Raw genomic sequence first — 15,212 nt, forward strand, 5'->3', positions numbered from 1 at the left:
TTAGAGATTAAATTTTAGAGACACCGGTGATCCTGGGTCCAGGCAGGAGCAGGAAGGTTATGGAGCGGCAGGTTGGGTCCCACTGTGGCATCACCTGTGCCTGCCCAGCAAAAATGAGACAAAATGGGGCACCTCCAAAACTCACTGGATCCCTAGCAGTCAGCCTGGCTGTTGTTGCTTTTGGTGGATTATAGAGGAGAATTTTGCTGATTAACTCCAATAAGGACACCTCTGCATCTGTGGGCTCTGTGGGATTGAGGAACCCAGCCAGACCACCCTGCTGAGCTCCCCTAAATCCAGCTGGGTGGGTTTACATTGCTGGAAGCTGACAGCCTTGCTTGCTTGGACACGAAGCAGACAGGGCTCAGTGGCATGTCCCCATCGTGTGGGGACAGCCACTCTCCAGACATGGAGCCAGCTTGCTGGGTGGTGTTGCAGGAACGTTCCCAGCACCTTCCCAGGGCAGTGCTTGAAGCATTTGGGTGCTGAGCTGTGTGCTGTTTGTGGTGGTGTGATGCTTTCTGCAGAGAAGCAATGCTGCTTGGTCCTGCTGTGCTTGAAGGACCGCAGCCTGGGAAGCCTTGAAGGACCCAGAGTCAAGGCTGCCAGAACATCCTTTGGATGCACCGTGCTGCTTCCCTCCTTGCTGTGGGGACGACAGCCCAGACCTGTCGCACAGGGACGTGCATGCACAACACACAGAAGTGCCAGGTACTTCAGGGTTAGGCACACTTGGAATGTGCTGTCTAGACAGAGAAACAAATGCCGCTCGCCACCAGCACTGGCCACGGCCATGCATTTCACCGCTGGCAGCAGCCTGCTGGCACAGAGAGCACAGCCCCAGGCAAGGCCCCTGGCCAGGCAAGCTGCAACGACCGTCACCTTCTGCTCCGTGATCCGGCAGGATTCAGGGATTTGGCAGCATAGCCTCCCCATCTCTGTGTCCCTCCTCCTTCCCTTGCCTGGCCGCATTCGGGAGCGGGATGTATGGAGCACTAGCTCAAAACCGGAGCTGCTGAGACCTGAGTGCATCAACAGGCACCTGGAGGGGCTGCGTGGAATGAGGCAGGGCTCTCCCTGTTTGCAGGAGCCAGAGAGACTGCTCTGCACTGGGGGACATAACAAGGAGAGAGGGGAGAAAATTGGGTATAAGAGCTGGAGGAAAGCTAGTAGGGCAGTTCCAGGACTGTCCTCAATCTGTTCCCCAGAGGCACCGTGCGTCCCTCTTGGGCACCTCTCTGAAACACCGAGGTGATGCTCTGGGCACAGGCTTTGGAGCAGCAGGTTCCTGCCCACCCTACCGTGCTGGGCTTGGAGAGGCTGCACACATGCAGGTTGAGTTGGGGACCGCCTGCCCTGCGTTGGAGACCTGAGGGGTGTGCTCCATCCCCCCCACCCAGAGCTCACCCCCTGCCCCGCTGCAGCCTCCCCTCGCCAGCCACCCCCAAGGCTCATCCCCTGCCAGCCAGGCACTCGGGCTGGGAAAGCACAGCAGGAATGGGGTGGGAGGATGGATTAATCCCACTGGTGGCAGGGACTGGGTGGAGTGGGGGGAAGACGCTGGCATAGAGTCCATTTATCATGCACTTGAGGCACACTCGACTTTAATAGCTCATGAAGCACTTTAAGAGATGCATTAGCACTGAATACTTGAGTGAGGAGGATGTGACAAGCTGTTAAGTGAGCAGGAGCACGGTGCAGTGAGGCCAGCCACCCGCTCCTGGCTCTCACGTGCACCCTGGTGATTACTGGAGCATCCTGCAAAGTGCCACATGAATTAATAAAAGCAGCGCTGGACTCGGAGGAGGTGAGGCTGCTCATGCGTTAACCCCTCTGCTGCTCATCTTTGGTCCTTCTCCTTGGAGCTGGCAGAGCAAAGGCTGCATTTGTCTGGGATGTGGGAGCCCAGGGTGCTCCCCAGGGTTGAGGTGGGGGTGGAGGGGCTCAGAGGTCAGCAGATTTGGGTACCCTGCCTCCCTCTGGTCGCAGAGCTCCCTTGCTTCACATCCGTGGCAGGTTGCTAAAATTACACCTGCACCACCTCGCTGGGCACCGCTCCTTCGAGCTACCCGTGGGGGTGGGCACTGTGCGGCGGGAGACTGGAGCCATCGCTCAGGGCAGCCCCAGGGGGATGCTCAGAGGGTGTCACTGATGTGCTGGCTCAGGCAGGGCGTTTCGAGTGTCCTGCTGCAGGTATGGGGCAGAGGGGCAGCAAAAGAGGGTGTTAGCGAGGGCTTCTCCCACAGCACGGTCCCTTGTGTCACCCCGACCCGGGGGCACGGGTATGGGGCAGAGTGCCTGGCTGTGGGTGGGGGACGCCACTCCGCAGGAGAAACATCCCTGATTTCCCAGGTTGTGTCTTCACCCCCAAACAGCTCAAGCCATCAAACGGGGGTTGCTGCCAGCCCACCTCCACCATGGGGTCTTTGGCTCCAGCGTTGGTGCCATTTTGGGGCAGCCAGGTTGGACCGTGGGTGCTGCTGGAGCCGCCAGCGCTGCTGCCAGCCGGGAGTTGCATACTACGCTCACGGCTAATCCTATTGCTGTTAAACCGATCACTCCACACTGCTCAGCCCCTCGCGCTGGGTGCCTCTGGCAGGCTCCCACGGCATGCTCAGCGTGGGTGGGACCACTGCCCTCGCTGCTGCTGCACTGAACGCACGCCATGCCCCAGCCCGTGCAGGATCGTTTTGAACAGCTACCTCAGTGCTCTTGAGTTTAGCAGAGGAAAAGGCAATGCACTGGGTAAGATTGGAAGCAGGGAGAAAAGAGATGAAGCTTGCAGGGATTAGAAGCTTGTGGCGTTTGGCCTTCCTGCCGGACTTGCTCAGCAAGTGGTCCAGGGATGTCCCCCCAGTGCATGGGTAAGCAGTAAAAGTAAACCAGCTTCAGACGGGGCTGCTGGATGGGGGCAGCCTGCCTCCGGAGATGGGCATTGCCCCAGGCAGCCATGGGGCTCTCCCCATCTGCAGAGAGCTCTCAGCCAGCACAGCGGGATGGACAGGAGCTGCAGGAAGACATGGGAGGGGACAGAGGAGGCAAAACTGGCTGAAGACCATACAGGAGAGCCCAGTGCCCTCCCTGTTATCGTGGGTAGCTCAGTTTTCCTTCCTGCGTTTCCTTTTCCAGGTAGCAGTTGCTGCCAATTTATTTCAGAGTGGAGGAAGGCGATGGGGAAAGCTCAGCAGAGCGCAGCAGTGATGCTGCCTGCTCCGACACTCGCACCTTTGGTTGGCCCAGGGCTCCGTTGTGTGAGGACAGCACTGGCGAAGGTCCCTGCCATGCAGAGACCCTCTCCCTAGCAGGGTTTGGGCACCCTCAAAGGAAAGGGAGAGGCCACAGCATGAGCCCTGGGGCTTTGCCAAAGCCTCTTATGTGGGAACTGTGTACATGGTAGAGATGCCTAACCGCGTGTCAGACTATAAAGCTTATGTGCATGGGAGATTTCAGCTCTTTCTATTCATTGCCATGACTGCCCGTGGCTGGACTTAGCTGTTCCCAGTTGACCCAAGGGCTACAGCAGTCCTGGGAAGAGGGAGCTCTGCTTCCCCAGGCTCCTGCCATGACCAAAGCATCTTCCCCGTCCATCAGCTGTGCCAGAGTTATGTCCACATCTGTCCCAGATTGAGATTTCTGTGCTTTTAAAAGAGGAGTAATTCTGTTTTATTGATCCTCACCTGGCTGAATTAACTCATGTTTAAACAATAATTATGTTTTCACCCAGGAGAGGAGACAAAGAGATAAACGTCTCTGGAAATGAATGCGTTTCAGATGCCACGTACCAGGGTTAATTTATTGATAGGGGCAGAAACTGCTATCTTCTCTCTTTCTCACCAGCAACAAGCAATTAGCCCCCATCATTCCTCAACTGAGGAAAAGAAAGAGAGATTTTGTTTCATTACTTTCCCTTCTCTCTTGCTCTCTTAAGCCCTGGCACTAATCTTTTGCAATCGGTTCTGCTGCAAAGCCTCCCGGGAACTCCAGTTCGCATGCACCTCGTTAGAAATGCTGCCCACATTTCAGCTAAGACAAAGCCTGGGCCGGTAAACAGCCTTCAAAATGCACGGCAAAGCCATGCAAATTGGCTTTTCGAAGAGAAACCAACTGTAGATATGTCCTTCTCTCCCCTCCCCACATTGTCCACCCTTCTCCATGTGGCATTTGTTGGCTGACAGCAATGCGACCAGCTCTTTTTGGACTCTGCTTCCTCCCGCATCAGTCAGCCCATGCAACTCCCCAGGCTATCTGCCTGGCATGGTTAAATGAGTTGCGTTGCTTTTGGGGGTGTTCTCTGGGTTTTCTGTGTAGGAGATGGTTTGTAGATTCACGCAGGAATGAGTGGTTTGTTTGTAGACATCTGAGTAGGTTTTGGTTGTTGTGCAAATGCTGTTCAGTTAAGGTGCCTGGATTCAAGTGGTGTGATGGGCTAACCTGGGTCTTGAGGCTTGGTCTTGTGCCCATGGGTGCACAGGGGAGGTGTGTATCCAACCGAAGACAGTACTGCAGGAGTAGTCTCTCCAAATATACATACAGAAGTTTTCCCTTCCCTTTCCCTTCCCTTTCCCTCCTCTCCGTTCCTTTCCATTCCTTCCTCTCCGTTCCTTTCCATTCCCTCTTCTTTCTTTTTTCCTCTCCTCTTCCTCTTCCTCTCCTCTCCATTGGAGTGCCTTTCAGTCATGCATTAAGCGACATGACTAACATCTGTCATGTGTTGGTTTTTTTTCCCACCCGCTCCCCAGGGCGAGATGCGTGTGCAACAGAGTGTTTTGGAATTTTCGTAACTGACACTTGCTGTTTACACTGGGGAAAGCAAGGTCAAAGGGACCGTGCGTGTGTGCTGAGTGGCTGCCCAGGAGGCTGGAGATGGTGCGTGCTTCCCGCAGAAGCTCGTTCCCTGCTCGTGCTGGGGCCAGCACAGGAGAAAGCTCTGTCTCCTCATTACATAGCACCTTCCCACCTCCCCTGACACCTGCTTGTGTCTCGGGCCAAGTTTGGCTCTCCTCACAGCACGCTGGCACTTCATCTCTGGGTGGCTCCTGCCAAAGCGTTATCGGCGTTGTCCTCCTCAAGAGGCAGCCCTGCTTTCTGCGAGCCTGACCTACATTCCTCTGCCGGAGATGAATGGACTTGTGTTTGGCTGCATAAAACACATGCTCTTGCCGAGGGAAGGCTACTATAACTGCTCCAGAACTCTGCGTGCGATGGACTCGTCCTTTCTGTTATATACATCAGCTTTTGTGTCACTGGCAAACTTTGCCAGCAACAGTTTTGTGTTGCTTTCAGGGTAGTTGATAAGACGAGTGATTAGCAATGGGCCAAGGACAGATCCCTGCGGGGCCATGCTGGGAACACCCTCCTGCAATGATGATTCCCTGTTAACAATTAATTCCCCATTAGCAATTACATTTTTTAATCCTTCCTGTTATGACACTGGATGTTCTCATTATCCAGCTGGCTGAAATACCAGCCTTGCTCCAAACTGCAGCCCCGTGCAGCATGTGAGCTGGTTTCAGAGCATTTCCAGGACCTCTCTCGGGTTAGGAAGCAAGGCTTGGTGTAGCCTCTGCCTGCCCCTGCATCTCTCACTCTTTGCAAGCCAACTCAAAGCCAAAATACTCTTCAAATTTGCTTCACAGAGAGCTTGAAGAGCCGGAACCGAGGCATGGTGCTGGATCAATAAAAGGACATGTCTTGGCATTGGAAGGATGTTACCAGGGTTTGCTCAGTGCAGTCAAAGTCGGGGGGCATAGCTCAGCATGTCCTCAGGCTAAATGAGCTCAGTTCACAGTGGTGTTCACATAATCTGCTGAAGGAGCCAGCTGTATCTGGAAGACCTCAGTCCCAGAGCATGTCATGAGTAGATAGACGTTCCTGCCTTGGAGCTGCAAGAGGGAAAAGACACAAGCACTGGGGCAATGGGAGAAGGTATTGCTGAAGCTGTGGACACCCATGGATGGAAGCACCCCTGGCAAAGCAGCGCTGCCTGCACCCCTGGGCACCCCAGCAATCGCCTCGCTTCTGTAGATAACTCGTGTACCCCGTGGGTGAGTCAGCCTGACTCGCCGAGGACACATTTCCCCTCACGTGAAGGCTCCAGCACCGGCAGCTTATGTGCAGCGATTAGGATTCGAGCTTCTCTGCGAGACAGAGCCTGCTTAAATCCTTCTGAAGGCTGCCGTTCAAGGGCAGGCATCCACTCTCTGCCTCTTTTGCCTTGCTAATTGCTTCCTGTAGCTAAGCTAGCCCAAGCTCACAGCTGTCTGCTGGGGACCAGCATCATTCCAGTGGGGTTGCTGCATCTGCTGGGGGCTGATCTGCTAGCCCACCCCATGCTGGCCAGAGGTACAACCTGGCTACAGCAGCTCAAGCTGCATGAAACTCGTGTCCCTCTGATCCCTTTGCAAGGAAGGTCCGTTACCTCCATCCCTGGGCATTCGTTACCATGGTGGTTTCCCCATTGCCTCCCCATCTTCCCTGCCAGCCCACAGCTACAGGAAGCAGCAGAGACAGCAACTCACCCCACCTGCAATGACACCCCAGCTGAAATCCATTAAACTCTGCTGCGTGCTGTTGAGGCACTTAAGAGCTCATCAGGCTCTCGGGTCCCTCTTGCTGCTCTGGTCTTTCTCTGCTGCTTCTCTGCCCTACATGATGAAGGTGAGTCTGTCTGAGAAGAAGAACCCCAGACCCAAACAGACACAAGTTTCCACACACACCCCCCCCACCCCTTTTCCTTTCTACCCCTCTGTCTGTCCCAGAGCACCTGGCTTTTTTTTTCCCCCAGCAAAGGATGCATCTCCTGTAAAAGTTCCCTGTCTGCAAAGTAAAAGAAAACAGCAAAAATAGCCCCAGGTCCTGGAACATCTTTTTCTATTACTGGACATCCCTCTGAGCTCAAGTAGATTTCCTGCCCAGACACAGAGTGAATTATGGCCAAGCTCTCGAAGGCTGACCTTGTGGTCAGCCGGAGCACAGGCTTGCTAATAAATGTGGTCAGCCCCTACTGCAAACAGCCTATTTTTAGTGCCTGTGTTTCCTTACCCGCTCCCTCATCACCCTGCAGGTCCCAGAGCTGAGCATCCCCCGGGGGTCTGGCCGGCGGTGAAGGATAGCCGCACAGGGAGCACGTCCCAGGCTCGCTCCTCCTGCCTAGGCGCTGGGAAATCGAGAGGGTTGATTTCCACGCGATGTCTGTTAGTTTTGCGCTGCAGAAGGTTGTGGGTGCACAGGGCAGGGTGGCCCGTCTTGCTGGGGCACGCTGCAGGAGCACAGCTCAGCTCGTGCCCATCAGGGAGCGGAGGGCTCGCAGCACTCACCTAGGGTCTGTGCTTGGAAAATGTCTGCAGGTCAGCGCAAGATTGATGTCCCGTTGTGCAAAGTGCTGTCGGATGCATGAGGAGAGATGCTGTTAAAGTGCGTGTGGGGGAGAGAGGAGCAGGACAGGAAGAAAAATAGAGGGACTGGCACTGAGGTGAGAGGGAGCGTGGCTATGTGGGTCCAGAGCTTTTAAGACTTGCTCTTTGCAAGTTACTGAAGTTTGGAGACATGCAAAGGACATTGCAAATAAGCTGCCTGCTTTTGCTATACACGTCTGTCTGGAGGCATTTGCACTGAATTTACCCCTTTTTGGGAATGGAAGAAATTATTTGAAAAGGAGCCAACAGAGATGAGGTTCTGGAGCAAAGCGAGGATCCAAGAGCTTGGAAGGAAATCTAGTAGGAAGTATCTGGGATGCTAACAAAAATATGAACCCTTCCATCAGTCTGGTGTATTGAAGCAGATCACAAAGCTGTAAAAGATTTAAAAAAAAAAAAAGAGAAAAGAAAAAGTAACTAAAGGTAAGAGTGTGGATCTGGAAGGTTTTGGACAAGCCTGTGATCCCACAAAACTGGTGAGAAGAAGAAACTGCCGGGAGGATCGCAGTCTGCGAGCATTCATTAGTTCTGCCAGTGAAACCATGTCTCAGTAGTCTCTTAGACTTCATTAAACATATCGACAAGCAATGAAGGAGGAGGAATGGGGTTTGTAGTCCACCCAGACACCCAGAATAGCTTTGGATGGAGAGCGTTGAGCCTAGGATGAAGCCCTGGGAGTTACTGCTGGCAGGGGCGAAGCTGCTGTGACCCACAGGGAGGGGGCAGGACCTGCTGGTGTGGATGTGCAGAGGGGACAGCGTAGGACAGGGAGCAGCACTCGGCTCATGGGGCATCTGTGTAAGCCAGCTGGGTCCTTGCCGACAAATCCTTGCTGAAACCCACTGCTGGACAAGCCCAGATCATGGAGGGAGGCTGGGAGGACGGGTTTGGATACAGGTCATCTTTTTCTTGGCGTGGCATCGTCCCGTTGTGTAAAGCAGGAGCATTGCTTCCTCTGCCAACACTCGGTTGTAAATCGAGGCATGGCCATAGCAGCTGGGAGCCCGCAAACGCTGGAAGAAGCCAAAATCTCATTTGCACAGATTTTCAGACGCAGGGAGCTCAGGCATAGCCCAGCACACAGGGGGATAGCTGTGGGCTTTGCTCTTTGCGTGAGCTCTGGCCGCTGAAGAAGGGCCATGTCCTGTCCTAGCAGTGAGCTCTTCTTGGTGAGGAAGGAGGCAATCCTCGTCCATGGGTTATGCCTGTTGTTTTTTTATGCCTGTTGTTACATTCTCAAAGACTTCCAGAAATGGAAGATCTCATAAAACAGTGACAGTTGGAGTGGAAACCTTTAGTGCTTCAGGGGTTTGGCTTCAGTTAGCCTCCAAAAGCTTGGAAAGGTCTCGCCTTGGAAGTCACACGCGACCATCCCAGGGAGCCAGCCATCTTACATTTCCAAAGCAGCCTGGTCCCCACCAGCCTGTTCAGCGAAACGTGTCCAGCTGAGCTTGGACTGAGGGTGCCGCTCATTATTTATCCCCTTTGAAGGGTTTCCAGCATCTGAAGTCCTGGATTGTAGGCTGCCCTGGGGCTGCAAAGCTAATCTCCGGTCAGGCTGAAAGAGCAGAGTGCTGCAGCTCCAGGGGCAGCTCTGGGCACTGCTTGCAGGAGCCCACGACCTGAGCAGAGGGGGCTACAAATCATTCCCGGCGTGTGTCAGCGGGGCTGTGTGCGACAGACCCCGGGACCAAAAGGGCAGGTGGAGCTGGGGCTTAGATGTTCAGGTCCTGCACATCCATCAGTAGTGCTGGACACAGAGTGAGTCACTTGCTGCTGTTTTCAGGCCACCTGTGACACATCTGTGACCAAGCAAAGCCCTGGAGAATGGGAGCACAGCCACAGTGAGACACTGAGACCAAACATCATCACCTCTGCTTTCCGGGGAGAGGATTTTGCTAGGGTGGGAACAGAGCAAAGGAACCATGAAGCATACTTGGGAGCACAGATGCTGGGATGCACAAACCTTACTAATCAGAATCTTTTGGGAGGTTTAATTTCTCTGGGCAGACATTGTGCTTCTGTGCAAAGAGAAATACCTAATACCCAGATTCCTAATCTGGGTGGGAGATGCTGGAGCTTAAAAAATAAACAGGAGAACAGCTTGCAAGATGTGTAGTCTGTCCTGTGGATGAAAAGAGCATCTTTCAGGATAAGCAGTCTTGGGTAGCACTAAATGGAGTGGATCCATGCAGAGAAGCCAATATAATTGTGGCATATTAAAAGGAAAAGGAGAAGAAGGAGAAGGATTGAGCAGGGGCTGTGGCAGGCTCGTTACAGAGGGGAAAAGCGATGTGTGTCACCTTGTAATGAGTGCTCCGGGAAGGCCAATCAGGTGGAGAAGTGAAGTGAAACCGCACAGTAATCGACGGTGATGGAGGCAGAAGGGGTTACAGCAGTATTAGTCCAGCGTCTGGACCATTGATCTCTTAGTGCAGGGTTTGCTGGAGAAGATTGTTATTTAGGCTTAGGTGCCATCAGGTGCTAATTGAAGCTGAGGAGTCTGGAGCCTCATCGTACTGCCTTCCTTTGCTTAGAGCTATACTGGAGAGGCTGGTGTTGGGGAAGGGCCTTTATGTATGTGGCTCACAACATGCGGATGAAACAGCCTTTGTCTCCACTCAGGAGACAAGGGGAAGGGGCTAAAGACTTTTCCTTGCGCAGTTGCACACATCTGTGTGCAGGGTCAGTCCCTGTCCCAAGACACAGCCCTGGGCAGGACACATCCACCTCCTGGTGCAAAATCCCCCTGGATGGGGCAGAGCCTCCCCGTAGGGTGCACGCAGCTGGCAGAGCCATGCACTGCCCTTCATCCCAGGTTTAACACACTTGACCTTCCTAGCCTTTTTAGCTTGCAAAGCCTGAAATGTTTCCCCCAGTGCAGATCCCTGTTAGTAGATTTAAGCTATCCGGCAGTAGCCAGGCTCTCCTTAGTTGTCTGTTCTGGAGTGTTGCAAAGCAGCCAGAGATCTGCAGAGCCGATGCTGAAAAACATTGACCTGCAAGGCTGGAAGCCGGGAGGACTTCTGCCAGCCAAGAGCTGCGTGCTTCGTAGGCAGAAGAGAGCCAGCACCTTCACACCGAGGAGCTGACTGGGATGCACAAGCTAAAGCAGAGCTGCAGCATGTAGCGTGTCTTGCTTGATTCCTGCTGAATTTGCTAAGGTGTAATGAGGTGTGCATGTATGTGCACGTATTTCTGATGTCCGGGCGTTGGGTGCGCTGCTGGGTAACACAGCTCTGCTGGCAGAGAGCTGGTGGGGAATGGATGTTTCGCTATGCTGAAGTGTGCTTCTGCTCTCTGGAGAGAGGTCCCCTCTGTACTCTGCCGGTCTGTGCTGCTCACAGGGGGCCACGCCTGCTGCCTCCAGGATCCAAACTGAAATAAAGCCAAGGAAGGTGCTGAGCATCCCTCATGGAGGTAACAGAGCTATGGAGGGGTATCAGGGTCCCATTATGTTGTGAGCGGCAGGAAGGCAGGCTCACGGCAGCAGCAGCTGCTGCAACCCTGCGTCGTGCAGAGCATGTGCACAGGGGTCCGCTGCTGGGGCCAGTCCTGGTAGCCCCACGTCTATGCATCCGTCCAAGCGCAGATCTCCAACCAGGCAGGAGAGCTCTGCTCAGCATCCGCATTGTTTATGTGCAGACCTGCTCCCGGGGGGACGGTAAGCCAAGCCCAGAGCGCTCACTCCCGAGGGGAGTCTCCAGCCGTAGCTGTGAACTTGAGACTTCACAGGATGAGTCACAGAGAGCCTCTGACTCCAGCCAAGCCGCAAGCCCTGGCAGGTCAGACTCTGCTGCGTCTGCGGATTGCCTGCACTGTGGTGTGGTTGCTCCAGCTGAGAGCATGCTGTGCAAATGAGAAACTGAGGCACACAGGAGTGAGAGTGTATTAAATCCAGAAGCTAATGTCTGTTTGTCTGCTCTTCTCCCTGTGGTTTCCCATGGGAAGCCTCCATGTCTGGCCATAACTGGGAGGCTGGAGATCTGCCACAGCCTGTGCCAGCTGCTGAGACAACTGGAGAGGCTTGGAGCAAAGCATGAGAATCCAGTGACATTGCTCAGGAGTGGGAAGGGGCTGCTGAGATCTGCAGGACTTCTGCTGTTGGGAGGGGGTATGTAGCATTACTTGGGATGCAACAAGACGCCTGGCTGGTGATCACATCCAAGTTCCTCTGCTCAGCAAACTTGAAAATTAGTTTTACCTTTGTGGTGGGAAGCACAGGGTAATGGGCTGGTGTGCTTGTCTTTTTTTTTTTTTTTTTTTTTCCTTCGGGTGACGATCCCTGCTGTGTGGCATAGGGGAAAGGGCAGCTCAGAGGCTTGGGTCCCCACTGGTGCCTCCCAGCTCTTAGAGCATCGCATGAGCCCCTTGGCAGGGGGAGGAACCATGGCCATTGCCAATGGCCACAGACTCACTTGCTAGTGAGCTGCAGTGCCATTCCTACTGGTGCTTCCGCTGGAAGTCCATTCACCTTACTGGGACTCTTCTCTGCCTCAGCTATCTCCAGGGCTTTGCCCTTGAGGAGCCTCCCCAGCTTTGCCTGGTGACACCCAGCCCTTGCCTTGCCCTCTCGCAGCATGGCAGGGCACAGCCCTTTGGGTGTTAAGAGGAAGGACGTTGCTCCTCCTTGCTCTTGGGGGATGCTTGCGCTCTCTTGCTGGACCCATCGCAAGCGTTCTCCTCTTGGCCTTGGTTGGGTGTAATAGCTCTGCCAGCTCCGTGGTTCCTGTTGGCGGAGAGCTTTTAGGGATGCCTTCAAGCTGCCTTACTGCCCTTCCCATCGTGTCAATGACACTTTGCTGATTTACAGCCACAGGGTCTGCCTGCGCGCAGGCGACTCCTCCAGCTTTCAGCTCTGAGACGGGCACGTCCGTCCGTCCCTCCTGGCTTGCAAAGAGAGTGTCTGTGTTTTCAATGCAAGTTGCTGGAGACTTATCCTCGCTTCTACGGAGAGTGAGCCCTGAATATTCAAGAAACAGCACTGAACTCAGTGTGACCATGGTTGGCAGGTTCTGGCCCATAGTTAATTAGCATTGATCGTACTTCACTTCACAGTGGAGGAAGGAGCTGCAGCTCAGGGAAGCAGTGAAGTGTTGCAATATAATCACTGCGGCCATTTCCACACTGCCGGTTGGTGCTCTTCAAAAGTTACATAGCTGCTGCGATGGCAGCATGGGAGACAGAAAGGAAAATCCTGTCAGCTACAGGAAGCTGTCATTTTAAAAGAAACATTTGTTTATGCATTTATGCAGGGTTGGGGTTTTTTTCTTATTTTTTTCTGGTTCTTGGCATTGGCTTAGCTTGACTTAGCCTTAGTGAAGGTGCTGCTCATGTCTCCTGCATGGCAGCAGGGACAGCATGGGGTCCATCAGCCCACCAGGAGATTCAGCCATCGAAGTGTGGGACCTCCATGTGCTCCCTTTGCTGCCTGCTCCCCTGTCCGAGCGCAGTGGCAACCTTGCAACCCCTGGGCTACCAAGAAGCGCTCTTTAAGATGTGGAAATGTGCCTTGTCCCCCAGGAAATTTGGGGGGCGGGGGGGGACTGCATCAGTCACTTGAGAATGGAGGTGTCTACGCTATGTGAGCAAGATACCCAGTGGTCAGCCTTTCTCTGGGATAGTGAATCTTCCCTCCATGTGAAGTTTCACTCCATAATCTGGACACATCTTTTCCACTGAGCTCTGTTGAGTCCATGGGCTTCTGCACGCATGATGCATTTCTTTCTCCATATTTCTGCAATTATATTCTTGGCAGCTCCAGAGAGATGGCTGCGGGCACCCTTCTGCTGATCCATAGGTAGGACTTCAGGATACAAACCCAGAATGAAAATTTCAGGATTTAGGTAGATTTAGGCAGATTTAATCCCGTTACATTCTTCACCCTGCCTAAATCACAGCTCTGGAGTGAAGACCGCATAGCGAGAGCCACCGAGAGCGCATCGCAGCTGTCTTAACATGTTGTGTGATATTGCAAACCTGTCTCCCAGGTGAATAGTGAAACCTTCTGCGAACGCTGAGTGTCTTTAATTTGTGCCGTGGTCTGGGCCAGCAATTGCCAAGCTTGTCCTTGCACAACCCATTGCCAGGGGGTCCCAGTCAGGCTGTGACCACATGCTGGGAGCCCCGGGCTCTGGTGGGCTTCCTCTCCCACACAGCACCGTGCACAGCTGGCTTGCTGGGGTGCTGGGAAAAGCAGTGCCAGGGCTGGAAGAGGGGTGGGCGGTGGGTGTCAGCAGGCAGAGACTTTTGAGTCAAACCTGGTGGGCCGTGGCACGAGGGATTAGTGGATATGGCCTGTTAGCTGATTTAATTGTGTTTTCCTTCCTCTGGTGAGTTTGGGCCATTTTTCTTAACTTGTTTAGCCCTGAGGAGTTTTTTAGCATAACCAGTATTTATGGAAGGCTTTTTGCTTTGCTACTTGGGGGGAATCACTGGTATACACTGCAGCAGCTGTCTTATAGCCCCACAAGCCACTGCTGCAACATCTGAGTGCTGGCATCCTGGGGGACATATGGGGGTTCAAGATGGATAAAAAGACACCAGCTCAAATGAATTCTGTGCTTTGGGTGTTTGTATTTCAGCAGGGCCAGGAGAGCCCAACCAAACCCTGGTGTCAACGCACCAGGTGCCATAGGATCACAGGAGAGATGCAAAAGCAGAGCCTAGCTCTGATGCAAACAACTTGTGCACCCTTGGGCCTGTCATTTAATCTGCTTTGGGGACTTCAGCTCCACCTGTAAGATGGGGAGAATGATGCTTCCTTCGTCTCATCTCTTTGAGTTGTCAGCTCGTTAAGGCGAGAGCTGCCTTTTGCTGGGTGCTGGCAGAGAGCAGTGGGTGACAGGGTGCCTGTCCTCAGGGGGCTGCAGGCAGCGTGAGGGCTGGGGAAGAGCCGCCTCCGTCCCCTGCGCCGGGACCCCGCGCTTCCCATGAGGGGCATCTCCGTTGGGAAGCAAAGCGCTTGCTGCCAATCTGTCCCGAGCAGAGCTGACGGGGAAAATTCTCAGGGGAGCCATTTTCCATTGGAAAATGAAGTCCTATCAACATCTGAATGTTTTACAAATATCTCGTTATTACCATATTTCTCTGTCGGGGGGGGGGGGGGGGGAAGTTGCGGAACGAGGGGAAGGGCTGCAGTATGTCTTTTTGATATTTTTCAGAAATGGTTAGGCTCTTCACTTTAAATTGACACTCCCTGTCCCCCCAAAAAAGGGTTGCAAAGCCTTTTGTACAACACTGTGGGGTGGTTTTGAAAAAAACCTAAAAGACGTGAAACCCTTTGGTTTCCTTCTGAAGGAAAGAACCTTCCTCTTTTTATTTTTTTTCTCTTTAAAGAAGAAATTTTGGAAGTTTGGGCTTTTGCCCTGATGGGGCCAGAGCAGCGTTTCCAACTTCATGGCATCCTGAGCTTGCCTTGGCCGTGCCAGAGCCGCGGGGGGCTGCGAGTGCCGGAGCCCGGAGGAGCTGGAGCATCTCCTCCTGCCCGTCCCCACGCAGGCGGCTGCTCTCCCCATCGCCGTCTCCCGCGGGCCAGCAGCCGCTCTCCCTGGGTGGTCTGCAGAGCATCCTCTTTTTGCTGTGCTTCAGTTTGTTTTCTATTCATGGCCTCAAGCCGGAGGTAGGGGAAGAGCTGCTTGCTGCCTGTAGCTGCTTTCCATGCACGCATGCATAGATTTGCACTAATTTTCTCTCCTTATGGACTTTCTCGTATTCCCCCTCCTGCAGGCAGTGTGTGCAGTTGTTTGCAGGCTCCTGCCTTTGAGCAATTTCCTCCTCGTCCTTACTACCATTCAC

General features: G+C 53.7%; 1 protein-coding gene across 1 annotated transcript in view; it reads left to right on the plus strand.

Moving 5' to 3' along the window:
- Positions 1 to 15,212, plus strand: part of CNTFR (ciliary neurotrophic factor receptor) — a 190,849-nt gene that overhangs the window by 104,512 nt on the left and 71,125 nt on the right. The gene's annotated exons all lie outside the window — the stretch shown is intronic.

This window comes from Mycteria americana, chromosome Z, assembly GCF_035582795.1.
Source record: "Mycteria americana isolate JAX WOST 10 ecotype Jacksonville Zoo and Gardens chromosome Z, USCA_MyAme_1.0, whole genome shotgun sequence".
Classification (NCBI taxonomy): domain Eukaryota; kingdom Metazoa; phylum Chordata; class Aves; order Ciconiiformes; family Ciconiidae; genus Mycteria; species Mycteria americana.